Genomic DNA, 13051 nt, shown 5'->3' with positions numbered 1-13051 from the left:
CCGGGGAGGACGGCTCACCATGTGCCCATGGCGGCCGTCCGGGATCCAGGCATGAGACGCCCCGTCCTGAGACCCACCAGCTGCCAGGAGGCAGCTGGAGGTTTAAATAACCCAGGCCCAAGGTCGCGCCCCTCCCAAATCCCATTCACCGCCCCATGAAGGCGGCGGGTGGGCCCCGGACCTGCCCAGTCCCGGAGGCCTCCCCCCCTCGGTCTACTCACCCCGAAGGAAGCGGCCCCCGAAACCCAGCAGGCCCGGGGAGGACGGCTCACCATGTGCCCATGGCGGCCGTCCGGGATCCAGGCATGAGACGCCCCGTCCTGAGACCCACCAGCTGCCAGGAGGCAGCTGGAGGTTTAAATAACCCAGGCCCAAGGTCGCGCCCCTCCCAAATCCCATTCACCGCCCCATGAAGGCGGCGGGTGGGCCCCGGACCTGCCCAGTCCCGGAGGCCTCCCCCCCTCGGTCTACTCACCCCGAAGGAAGCGGCCCCCGAAACCCAGCAGGCCCGGGGAGGACGGCTCACCATGTGCCCATGGCGGCCGTCCGGGATCCAGGCATGAGACGCCCCGTCCTGAGACCCACCAGCTGCCAGGAGGCAGCTGGAGGTTTAAATAACCCAGGCCCAAGGTCGCGCCCCTCCCAAATCCCATTCACCGCCCCATGAAGGCGGCGGGTGGGCCCCGGACCTGCCCAGTCCCGGAGGCCTCCCCCCCTCGGTCTACTCACCCCGAAGGAAGCGGCCCCCGAAACCCAGCAGGCCCGGGGAGGACGGCTCACCATGTGCCCATGGCGGCCGTCCGGGATCCAGGCATGAGACGCCCCGTCCTGAGACCCACCAGCTGCCAGGAGGCAGCTGGAGGTTTAAATAACCCAGGCCCAAGGTCGCGCCCCTCCCAAATCCCATTCACCGCCCCATGAAGGCGGCGGGTGGGCCCCGGACCTGCCCAGTCCCGGAGGCCTCCCCCCCTCGGTCTACTCACCCCGAAGGAAGCGGCCCCCGAAACCCAGCAGGCCCGGGGAGGACGGCTCACCATGTGCCCATGGCGGCCGTCCGGGATCCAGGCATGAGACGCCCCGTCCTGAGACCCACCAGCTGCCAGGAGGCAGCTGGAGGTTTAAATAACCCAGGCCCAAGGTCGCGCCCCTCCCAAATCCCATTCACCGCCCCATGAAGGCGGCGGGTGGGCCCCGGACCTGCCCAGTCCCGGAGGCCTCCCCCCCTCGGTCTACTCACCCCGAAGGAAGCGGCCCCCGAAACCCAGCAGGCCCGGGGAGGACGGCTCACCATGTGCCCATGGCGGCCGTCCGGGATCCAGGCATGAGACGCCCCGTCCTGAGACCCACCAGCTGCCAGGAGGCAGCTGGAGGTTTAAATAACCCAGGCCCAAGGTCGCGCCCCTCCCAAATCCCATTCACCGCCCCATGAAGGCGGCGGGTGGGCCCCGGACCTGCCCAGTCCCGGAGGCCTCCCCCCCTCGGTCTACTCACCCCGAAGGAAGCGGCCCCCGAAACCCAGCAGGCCCGGGGAGGACGGCTCACCATGTGCCCATGGCGGCCGTCCGGGATCCAGGCATGAGACGCCCCGTCCTGAGACCCACCAGCTGCCAGGAGGCAGCTGGAGGTTTAAATAACCCAGGCCCAAGGTCGCGCCCCTCCCAAATCCCATTCACCGCCCCATGAAGGCGGCGGGTGGGCCCCGGACCTGCCCAGTCCCGGAGGCCTCCCCCCCTCGGTCTACTCACCCCGAAGGAAGCGGCCCCCGAAACCCAGCAGGCCCGGGGAGGACGGCTCACCATGTGCCCATGGCGGCCGTCCGGGATCCAGGCATGAGACGCCCCGTCCTGAGACCCACCAGCTGCCAGGAGGCAGCTGGAGGTTTAAATAACCCAGGCCCAAGGTCGCGCCCCTCCCAAATCCCATTCACCGCCCCATGAAGGCGGCGGGTGGGCCCCGGACCTGCCCAGTCCCGGAGGCCTCCCCCCCTCGGTCTACTCACCCCGAAGGAAGCGGCCCCCGAAACCCAGCAGGCCCGGGGAGGACGGCTCACCATGTGCCCATGGCGGCCGTCCGGGATCCAGGCATGAGACGCCCCGTCCTGAGACCCACCAGCTGCCAGGAGGCAGCTGGAGGTTTAAATAACCCAGGCCCAAGGTCGCGCCCCTCCCAAATCCCATTCACCGCCCCATGAAGGCGGCGGGTGGGCCCCGGACCTGCCCAGTCCCGGAGGCCTCCCCCCCTCGGTCTACTCACCCCGAAGGAAGCGGCCCCCGAAACCCAGCAGGCCCGGGGAGGACGGCTCACCATGTGCCCATGGCGGCCGTCCGGGATCCAGGCATGAGACGCCCCGTCCTGAGACCCACCAGCTGCCAGGAGGCAGCTGGAGGTTTAAATAACCCAGGCCCAAGGTCGCGCCCCTCCCAAATCCCATTCACCGCCCCATGAAGGCGGCGGGTGGGCCCCGGACCTGCCCAGTCCCGGAGGCCTCCCCCCCTCGGTCTACTCACCCCGAAGGAAGCGGCCCCCGAAACCCAGCAGGCCCGGGGAGGACGGCTCACCATGTGCCCATGGCGGCCGTCCGGGATCCAGGCATGAGACGCCCCGTCCTGAGACCCACCAGCTGCCAGGAGGCAGCTGGAGGTTTAAATAACCCAGGCCCAAGGTCGCGCCCCTCCCAAATCCCATTCACCGCCCCATGAAGGCGGCGGGTGGGCCCCGGACCTGCCCAGTCCCGGAGGCCTCCCCCCCTCGGTCTACTCACCCCGAAGGAAGCGGCCCCCGAAACCCAGCAGGCCCGGGGAGGACGGCTCACCATGTGCCCATGGCGGCCGTCCGGGATCCAGGCATGAGACGCCCCGTCCTGAGACCCACCAGCTGCCAGGAGGCAGCTGGAGGTTTAAATAACCCAGGCCCAAGGTCGCGCCCCTCCCAAATCCCATTCACCGCCCCATGAAGGCGGCGGGTGGGCCCCGGACCTGCCCAGTCCCGGAGGCCTCCCCCCCTCGGTCTACTCACCCCGAAGGAAGCGGCCCCCGAAACCCAGCAGGCCCGGGGAGGACGGCTCACCATGTGCCCATGGCGGCCGTCCGGGATCCAGGCATGAGACGCCCCGTCCTGAGACCCACCAGCTGCCAGGAGGCAGCTGGAGGTTTAAATAACCCAGGCCCAAGGTCGCGCCCCTCCCAAATCCCATTCACCGCCCCATGAAGGCGGCGGGTGGGCCCCGGACCTGCCCAGTCCCGGAGGCCTCCCCCCCTCGGTCTACTCACCCCGAAGGAAGCGGCCCCCGAAACCCAGCAGGCCCGGGGAGGACGGCTCACCATGTGCCCATGGCGGCCGTCCGGGATCCAGGCATGAGACGCCCCGTCCTGAGACCCACCAGCTGCCAGGAGGCAGCTGGAGGTTTAAATAACCCAGGCCCAAGGTCGCGCCCCTCCCAAATCCCATTCACCGCCCCATGAAGGCGGCGGGTGGGCCCCGGACCTGCCCAGTCCCGGAGGCCTCCCCCCCTCGGTCTACTCACCCCGAAGGAAGCGGCCCCCGAAACCCAGCAGGCCCGGGGAGGACGGCTCACCATGTGCCCATGGCGGCCGTCCGGGATCCAGGCATGAGACGCCCCGTCCTGAGACCCACCAGCTGCCAGGAGGCAGCTGGAGGTTTAAATAACCCAGGCCCAAGGTCGCGCCCCTCCCAAATCCCATTCACCGCCCCATGAAGGCGGCGGGTGGGCCCCGGACCTGCCCAGTCCCGGAGGCCTCCCCCCCTCGGTCTACTCACCCCGAAGGAAGCGGCCCCCGAAACCCAGCAGGCCCGGGGAGGACGGCTCACCATGTGCCCATGGCGGCCGTCCGGGATCCAGGCATGAGACGCCCCGTCCTGAGACCCACCAGCTGCCAGGAGGCAGCTGGAGGTTTAAATAACCCAGGCCCAAGGTCGCGCCCCTCCCAAATCCCATTCACCGCCCCATGAAGGCGGCGGGTGGGCCCCGGACCTGCCCAGTCCCGGAGGCCTCCCCCCCTCGGTCTACTCACCCCGAAGGAAGCGGCCCCCGAAACCCAGCAGGCCCGGGGAGGACGGCTCACCATGTGCCCATGGCGGCCGTCCGGGATCCAGGCATGAGACGCCCCGTCCTGAGACCCACCAGCTGCCAGGAGGCAGCTGGAGGTTTAAATAACCCAGGCCCAAGGTCGCGCCCCTCCCAAATCCCATTCACCGCCCCATGAAGGCGGCGGGTGGGCCCCGGACCTGCCCAGTCCCGGAGGCCTCCCCCCCTCGGTCTACTCACCCCGAAGGAAGCGGCCCCCGAAACCCAGCAGGCCCGGGGAGGACGGCTCACCATGTGCCCATGGCGGCCGTCCGGGATCCAGGCATGAGACGCCCCGTCCTGAGACCCACCAGCTGCCAGGAGGCAGCTGGAGGTTTAAATAACCCAGGCCCAAGGTCGCGCCCCTCCCAAATCCCATTCACCGCCCCATGAAGGCGGCGGGTGGGCCCCGGACCTGCCCAGTCCCGGAGGCCTCCCCCCCTCGGTCTACTCACCCCGAAGGAAGCGGCCCCCGAAACCCAGCAGGCCCGGGGAGGACGGCTCACCATGTGCCCATGGCGGCCGTCCGGGATCCAGGCATGAGACGCCCCGTCCTGAGACCCACCAGCTGCCAGGAGGCAGCTGGAGGTTTAAATAACCCAGGCCCAAGGTCGCGCCCCTCCCAAATCCCATTCACCGCCCCATGAAGGCGGCGGGTGGGCCCCGGACCTGCCCAGTCCCGGAGGCCTCCCCCCCTCGGTCTACTCACCCCGAAGGAAGCGGCCCCCGAAACCCAGCAGGCCCGGGGAGGACGGCTCACCATGTGCCCATGGCGGCCGTCCGGGATCCAGGCATGAGACGCCCCGTCCTGAGACCCACCAGCTGCCAGGAGGCAGCTGGAGGTTTAAATAACCCAGGCCCAAGGTCGCGCCCCTCCCAAATCCCATTCACCGCCCCATGAAGGCGGCGGGTGGGCCCCGGACCTGCCCAGTCCCGGAGGCCTCCCCCCTCGGTCTACTCACCCCGAAGGAAGCGGCCCCCGAAACCCAGCAGGCCCGGGGAGGACGGCTCACCATGTGCCCATGGCGGCCGTCCGGGATCCAGGCATGAGACGCCCCGTCCTGAGACCCACCAGCTGCCAGGAGGCAGCTGGAGGTTTAAATAACCCAGGCCCAAGGTCGCGCCCCTCCCAAATCCCATTCACCGCCCCATGAAGGCGGCGGGTGGGCCCCGGACCTGCCCAGTCCCGGAGGCCTCCCCCCCTCGGTCTACTCACCCCGAAGGAAGCGGCCCCCGAAACCCAGCAGGCCCGGGGAGGACGGCTCACCATGTGCCCATGGCGGCCGTCCGGGATCCAGGCATGAGACGCCCCGTCCTGAGACCCACCAGCTGCCAGGAGGCAGCTGGAGGTTTAAATAACCCAGGCCCAAGGTCGCGCCCCTCCCAAATCCCATTCACCGCCCCATGAAGGCGGCGGGTGGGCCCCGGACCTGCCCAGTCCCGGAGGCCTCCCCCCCTCGGTCTACTCACCCCGAAGGAAGCGGCCCCCGAAACCCAGCAGGCCCGGGGAGGACGGCTCACCATGTGCCCATGGCGGCCGTCCGGGATCCAGGCATGAGACGCCCCGTCCTGAGACCCACCAGCTGCCAGGAGGCAGCTGGAGGTTTAAATAACCCAGGCCCAAGGTCGCGCCCCTCCCAAATCCCATTCACCGCCCCATGAAGGCGGCGGGTGGGCCCCGGACCTGCCCAGTCCCGGAGGCCTCCCCCCCTCGGTCTACTCACCCCGAAGGAAGCGGCCCCCGAAACCCAGCAGGCCCGGGGAGGACGGCTCACCATGTGCCCATGGCGGCCGTCCGGGATCCAGGCATGAGACGCCCCGTCCTGAGACCCACCAGCTGCCAGGAGGCAGCTGGAGGTTTAAATAACCCAGGCCCAAGGTCGCGCCCCTCCCAAATCCCATTCACCGCCCCATGAAGGCGGCGGGTGGGCCCCGGACCTGCCCAGTCCCGGAGGCCTCCCCCCCTCGGTCTACTCACCCCGAAGGAAGCGGCCCCCGAAACCCAGCAGGCCCGGGGAGGACGGCTCACCATGTGCCCATGGCGGCCGTCCGGGATCCAGGCATGAGACGCCCCGTCCTGAGACCCACCAGCTGCCAGGAGGCAGCTGGAGGTTTAAATAACCCAGGCCCAAGGTCGCGCCCCTCCCAAATCCCATTCACCGCCCCATGAAGGCGGCGGGTGGGCCCCGGACCTGCCCAGTCCCGGAGGCCTCCCCCCCTCGGTCTACTCACCCCGAAGGAAGCGGCCCCCGAAACCCAGCAGGCCCGGGGAGGACGGCTCACCATGTGCCCATGGCGGCCGTCCGGGATCCAGGCATGAGACGCCCCGTCCTGAGACCCACCAGCTGCCAGGAGGCAGCTGGAGGTTTAAATAACCCAGGCCCAAGGTCGCGCCCCTCCCAAATCCCATTCACCGCCCCATGAAGGCGGCGGGTGGGCCCCGGACCTGCCCAGTCCCGGAGGCCTCCCCCCCTCGGTCTACTCACCCCGAAGGAAGCGGCCCCCGAAACCCAGCAGGCCCGGGGAGGACGGCTCACCATGTGCCCATGGCGGCCGTCCGGGATCCAGGCATGAGACGCCCCGTCCTGAGACCCACCAGCTGCCAGGAGGCAGCTGGAGGTTTAAATAACCCAGGCCCAAGGTCGCGCCCCTCCCAAATCCCATTCACCGCCCCATGAAGGCGGCGGGTGGGCCCCGGACCTGCCCAGTCCCGGAGGCCTCCCCCCCTCGGTCTACTCACCCCGAAGGAAGCGGCCCCCGAAACCCAGCAGGCCCGGGGAGGACGGCTCACCATGTGCCCATGGCGGCCGTCCGGGATCCAGGCATGAGACGCCCCGTCCTGAGACCCACCAGCTGCCAGGAGGCAGCTGGAGGTTTAAATAACCCAGGCCCAAGGTCGCGCCCCTCCCAAATCCCATTCACCGCCCCATGAAGGCGGCGGGTGGGCCCCGGACCTGCCCAGTCCCGGAGGCCTCCCCCCCTCGGTCTACTCACCCCGAAGGAAGCGGCCCCCGAAACCCAGCAGGCCCGGGGAGGACGGCTCACCATGTGCCCATGGCGGCCGTCCGGGATCCAGGCATGAGACGCCCCGTCCTGAGACCCACCAGCTGCCAGGAGGCAGCTGGAGGTTTAAATAACCCAGGCCCAAGGTCGCGCCCCTCCCAAATCCCATTCACCGCCCCATGAAGGCGGCGGGTGGGCCCCGGACCTGCCCAGTCCCGGAGGCCTCCCCCCCTCGGTCTACTCACCCCGAAGGAAGCGGCCCCCGAAACCCAGCAGGCCCGGGGAGGACGGCTCACCATGTGCCCATGGCGGCCGTCCGGGATCCAGGCATGAGACGCCCCGTCCTGAGACCCACCAGCTGCCAGGAGGCAGCTGGAGGTTTAAATAACCCAGGCCCAAGGTCGCGCCCCTCCCAAATCCCATTCACCGCCCCATGAAGGCGGCGGGTGGGCCCCGGACCTGCCCAGTCCCGGAGGCCTCCCCCCCTCGGTCTACTCACCCCGAAGGAAGCGGCCCCCGAAACCCAGCAGGCCCGGGGAGGACGGCTCACCATGTGCCCATGGCGGCCGTCCGGGATCCAGGCATGAGACGCCCCGTCCTGAGACCCACCAGCTGCCAGGAGGCAGCTGGAGGTTTAAATAACCCAGGCCCAAGGTCGCGCCCCTCCCAAATCCCATTCACCGCCCCATGAAGGCGGCGGGTGGGCCCCGGACCTGCCCAGTCCCGGAGGCCTCCCCCCCTCGGTCTACTCACCCCGAAGGAAGCGGCCCCCGAAACCCAGCAGGCCCGGGGAGGACGGCTCACCATGTGCCCATGGCGGCCGTCCGGGATCCAGGCATGAGACGCCCCGTCCTGAGACCCACCAGCTGCCAGGAGGCAGCTGGAGGTTTAAATAACCCAGGCCCAAGGTCGCGCCCCTCCCAAATCCCATTCACCGCCCCATGAAGGCGGCGGGTGGGCCCCGGACCTGCCCAGTCCCGGAGGCCTCCCCCCCTCGGTCTACTCACCCCGAAGGAAGCGGCCCCCGAAACCCAGCAGGCCCGGGGAGGACGGCTCACCATGTGCCCATGGCGGCCGTCCGGGATCCAGGCATGAGACGCCCCGTCCTGAGACCCACCAGCTGCCAGGAGGCAGCTGGAGGTTTAAATAACCCAGGCCCAAGGTCGCGCCCCTCCCAAATCCCATTCACCGCCCCATGAAGGCGGCGGGTGGGCCCCGGACCTGCCCAGTCCCGGAGGCCTCCCCCCCTCGGTCTACTCACCCCGAAGGAAGCGGCCCCCGAAACCCAGCAGGCCCGGGGAGGACGGCTCACCATGTGCCCATGGCGGCCGTCCGGGATCCAGGCATGAGACGCCCCGTCCTGAGACCCACCAGCTGCCAGGAGGCAGCTGGAGGTTTAAATAACCCAGGCCCAAGGTCGCGCCCCTCCCAAATCCCATTCACCGCCCCATGAAGGCGGCGGGTGGGCCCCGGACCTGCCCAGTCCCGGAGGCCTCCCCCCCTCGGTCTACTCACCCCGAAGGAAGCGGCCCCCGAAACCCAGCAGGCCCGGGGAGGACGGCTCACCATGTGCCCATGGCGGCCGTCCGGGATCCAGGCATGAGACGCCCCGTCCTGAGACCCACCAGCTGCCAGGAGGCAGCTGGAGGTTTAAATAACCCAGGCCCAAGGTCGCGCCCCTCCCAAATCCCATTCACCGCCCCATGAAGGCGGCGGGTGGGCCCCGGACCTGCCCAGTCCCGGAGGCCTCCCCCCCTCGGTCTACTCACCCCGAAGGAAGCGGCCCCCGAAACCCAGCAGGCCCGGGGAGGACGGCTCACCATGTGCCCATGGCGGCCGTCCGGGATCCAGGCATGAGACGCCCCGTCCTGAGACCCACCAGCTGCCAGGAGGCAGCTGGAGGTTTAAATAACCCAGGCCCAAGGTCGCGCCCCTCCCAAATCCCATTCACCGCCCCATGAAGGCGGCGGGTGGGCCCCGGACCTGCCCAGTCCCGGAGGCCTCCCCCCCTCGGTCTACTCACCCCGAAGGAAGCGGCCCCCGAAACCCAGCAGGCCCGGGGAGGACGGCTCACCATGTGCCCATGGCGGCCGTCCGGGATCCAGGCATGAGACGCCCCGTCCTGAGACCCACCAGCTGCCAGGAGGCAGCTGGAGGTTTAAATAACCCAGGCCCAAGGTCGCGCCCCTCCCAAATCCCATTCACCGCCCCATGAAGGCGGCGGGTGGGCCCCGGACCTGCCCAGTCCCGGAGGCCTCCCCCCCTCGGTCTACTCACCCCGAAGGAAGCGGCCCCCGAAACCCAGCAGGCCCGGGGAGGACGGCTCACCATGTGCCCATGGCGGCCGTCCGGGATCCAGGCATGAGACGCCCCGTCCTGAGACCCACCAGCTGCCAGGAGGCAGCTGGAGGTTTAAATAACCCAGGCCCAAGGTCGCGCCCCTCCCAAATCCCATTCACCGCCCCATGAAGGCGGCGGGTGGGCCCCGGACCTGCCCAGTCCCGGAGGCCTCCCCCCCTCGGTCTACTCACCCCGAAGGAAGCGGCCCCCGAAACCCAGCAGGCCCGGGGAGGACGGCTCACCATGTGCCCATGGCGGCCGTCCGGGATCCAGGCATGAGACGCCCCGTCCTGAGACCCACCAGCTGCCAGGAGGCAGCTGGAGGTTTAAATAACCCAGGCCCAAGGTCGCGCCCCTCCCAAATCCCATTCACCGCCCCATGAAGGCGGCGGGTGGGCCCCGGACCTGCCCAGTCCCGGAGGCCTCCCCCCCTCGGTCTACTCACCCCGAAGGAAGCGGCCCCCGAAACCCAGCAGGCCCGGGGAGGACGGCTCACCATGTGCCCATGGCGGCCGTCCGGGATCCAGGCATGAGACGCCCCGTCCTGAGACCCACCAGCTGCCAGGAGGCAGCTGGAGGTTTAAATAACCCAGGCCCAAGGTCGCGCCCCTCCCAAATCCCATTCACCGCCCCATGAAGGCGGCGGGTGGGCCCCGGACCTGCCCAGTCCCGGAGGCCTCCCCCCCTCGGTCTACTCACCCCGAAGGAAGCGGCCCCCGAAACCCAGCAGGCCCGGGGAGGACGGCTCACCATGTGCCCATGGCGGCCGTCCGGGATCCAGGCATGAGACGCCCCGTCCTGAGACCCACCAGCTGCCAGGAGGCAGCTGGAGGTTTAAATAACCCAGGCCCAAGGTCGCGCCCCTCCCAAATCCCATTCACCGCCCCATGAAGGCGGCGGGTGGGCCCCGGACCTGCCCAGTCCCGGAGGCCTCCCCCCCTCGGTCTACTCACCCCGAAGGAAGCGGCCCCCGAAACCCAGCAGGCCCGGGGAGGACGGCTCACCATGTGCCCATGGCGGCCGTCCGGGATCCAGGCATGAGACGCCCCGTCCTGAGACCCACCAGCTGCCAGGAGGCAGCTGGAGGTTTAAATAACCCAGGCCCAAGGTCGCGCCCCTCCCAAATCCCATTCACCGCCCCATGAAGGCGGCGGGTGGGCCCCGGACCTGCCCAGTCCCGGAGGCCTCCCCCCCTCGGTCTACTCACCCCGAAGGAAGCGGCCCCCGAAACCCAGCAGGCCCGGGGAGGACGGCTCACCATGTGCCCATGGCGGCCGTCCGGGATCCAGGCATGAGACGCCCCGTCCTGAGACCCACCAGCTGCCAGGAGGCAGCTGGAGGTTTAAATAACCCAGGCCCAAGGTCGCGCCCCTCCCAAATCCCATTCACCGCCCCATGAAGGCGGCGGGTGGGCCCCGGACCTGCCCAGTCCCGGAGGCCTCCCCCCCTCGGTCTACTCACCCCGAAGGAAGCGGCCCCCGAAACCCAGCAGGCCCGGGGAGGACGGCTCACCATGTGCCCATGGCGGCCGTCCGGGATCCAGGCATGAGACGCCCCGTCCTGAGACCCACCAGCTGCCAGGAGGCAGCTGGAGGTTTAAATAACCCAGGCCCAAGGTCGCGCCCCTCCCAAATCCCATTCACCGCCCCATGAAGGCGGCGGGTGGGCCCCGGACCTGCCCAGTCCCGGAGGCCTCCCCCCCTCGGTCTACTCACCCCGAAGGAAGCGGCCCCCGAAACCCAGCAGGCCCGGGGAGGACGGCTCACCATGTGCCCATGGCGGCCGTCCGGGATCCAGGCATGAGACGCCCCGTCCTGAGACCCACCAGCTGCCAGGAGGCAGCTGGAGGTTTAAATAACCCAGGCCCAAGGTCGCGCCCCTCCCAAATCCCATTCACCGCCCCATGAAGGCGGCGGGTGGGCCCCGGACCTGCCCAGTCCCGGAGGCCTCCCCCCCTCGGTCTACTCACCCCGAAGGAAGCGGCCCCCGAAACCCAGCAGGCCCGGGGAGGACGGCTCACCATGTGCCCATGGCGGCCGTCCGGGATCCAGGCATGAGACGCCCCGTCCTGAGACCCACCAGCTGCCAGGAGGCAGCTGGAGGTTTAAATAACCCAGGCCCAAGGTCGCGCCCCTCCCAAATCCCATTCACCGCCCCATGAAGGCGGCGGGTGGGCCCCGGACCTGCCCAGTCCCGGAGGCCTCCCCCCCTCGGTCTACTCACCCCGAAGGAAGCGGCCCCCGAAACCCAGCAGGCCCGGGGAGGACGGCTCACCATGTGCCCATGGCGGCCGTCCGGGATCCAGGCATGAGACGCCCCGTCCTGAGACCCACCAGCTGCCAGGAGGCAGCTGGAGGTTTAAATAACCCAGGCCCAAGGTCGCGCCCCTCCCAAATCCCATTCACCGCCCCATGAAGGCGGCGGGTGGGCCCCGGACCTGCCCAGTCCCGGAGGCCTCCCCCCCTCGGTCTACTCACCCCGAAGGAAGCGGCCCCCGAAACCCAGCAGGCCCGGGGAGGACGGCTCACCATGTGCCCATGGCGGCCGTCCGGGATCCAGGCATGAGACGCCCCGTCCTGAGACCCACCAGCTGCCAGGAGGCAGCTGGAGGTTTAAATAACCCAGGCCCAAGGTCGCGCCCCTCCCAAATCCCATTCACCGCCCCATGAAGGCGGCGGGTGGGCCCCGGACCTGCCCAGTCCCGGAGGCCTCCCCCCTCGGTCTACTCACCCCGAAGGAAGCGGCCCCCGAAACCCAGCAGGCCCGGGGAGGACGGCTCACCATGTGCCCATGGCGGCCGTCCGGGATCCAGGCATGAGACGCCCCGTCCTGAGACCCACCAGCTGCCAGGAGGCAGCTGGAGGTTTAAATAACCCAGGCCCAAGGTCGCGCCCCTCCCAAATCCCATTCACCGCCCCATGAAGGCGGCGGGTGGGCCCCGGACCTGCCCAGTCCCGGAGGCCTCCCCCCCTCGGTCTACTCACCCCGAAGGAAGCGGCCCCCGAAACCCAGCAGGCCCGGGGAGGACGGCTCACCATGTGCCCATGGCGGCCGTCCGGGATCCAGGCATGAGACGCCCCGTCCTGAGACCCACCAGCTGCCAGGAGGCAGCTGGAGGTTTAAATAACCCAGGCCCAAGGTCGCGCCCCTCCCAAATCCCATTCACCGCCCCATGAAGGCGGCGGGTGGGCCCCGGACCTGCCCAGTCCCGGAGGCCTCCCCCCCTCGGTCTACTCACCCCGAAGGAAGCGGCCCCCGAAACCCAGCAGGCCCGGGGAGGACGGCTCACCATGTGCCCATGGCGGCCGTCCGGGATCCAGGCATGAGACGCCCCGTCCTGAGACCCACCAGCTGCCAGGAGGCAGCTGGAGGTTTAAATAACCCAGGCCCAAGGTCGCGCCCCTCCCAAATCCCATTCACCGCCCCATGAAGGCGGCGGGTGGGCCCCGGACCTGCCCAGTCCCGGAGGCCTCCCCCCCTCGGTCTACTCACCCCGAAGGAAGCGGCCCCCGAAACCCAGCAGGCCCGGGGAGGACGGCTCACCATGTGCCCATGGCGGCCGTCCGGGATCCAGGCATGAGACGCCCCGTCCTGAGACCCACCAGCTGCCAGGAGGCAGCTGGA

The sequence above is a fragment of the Ochotona curzoniae genome, unplaced genomic scaffold, assembly GCF_017591425.1.
Source record: "Ochotona curzoniae isolate NIBS_2020 unplaced genomic scaffold, NIBS_Ocur_1.0 contig_3498, whole genome shotgun sequence".
NCBI lineage: Eukaryota > Metazoa > Chordata > Mammalia > Lagomorpha > Ochotonidae > Ochotona > Ochotona curzoniae.
This window is presented reverse-complemented; position numbering follows the sequence as displayed.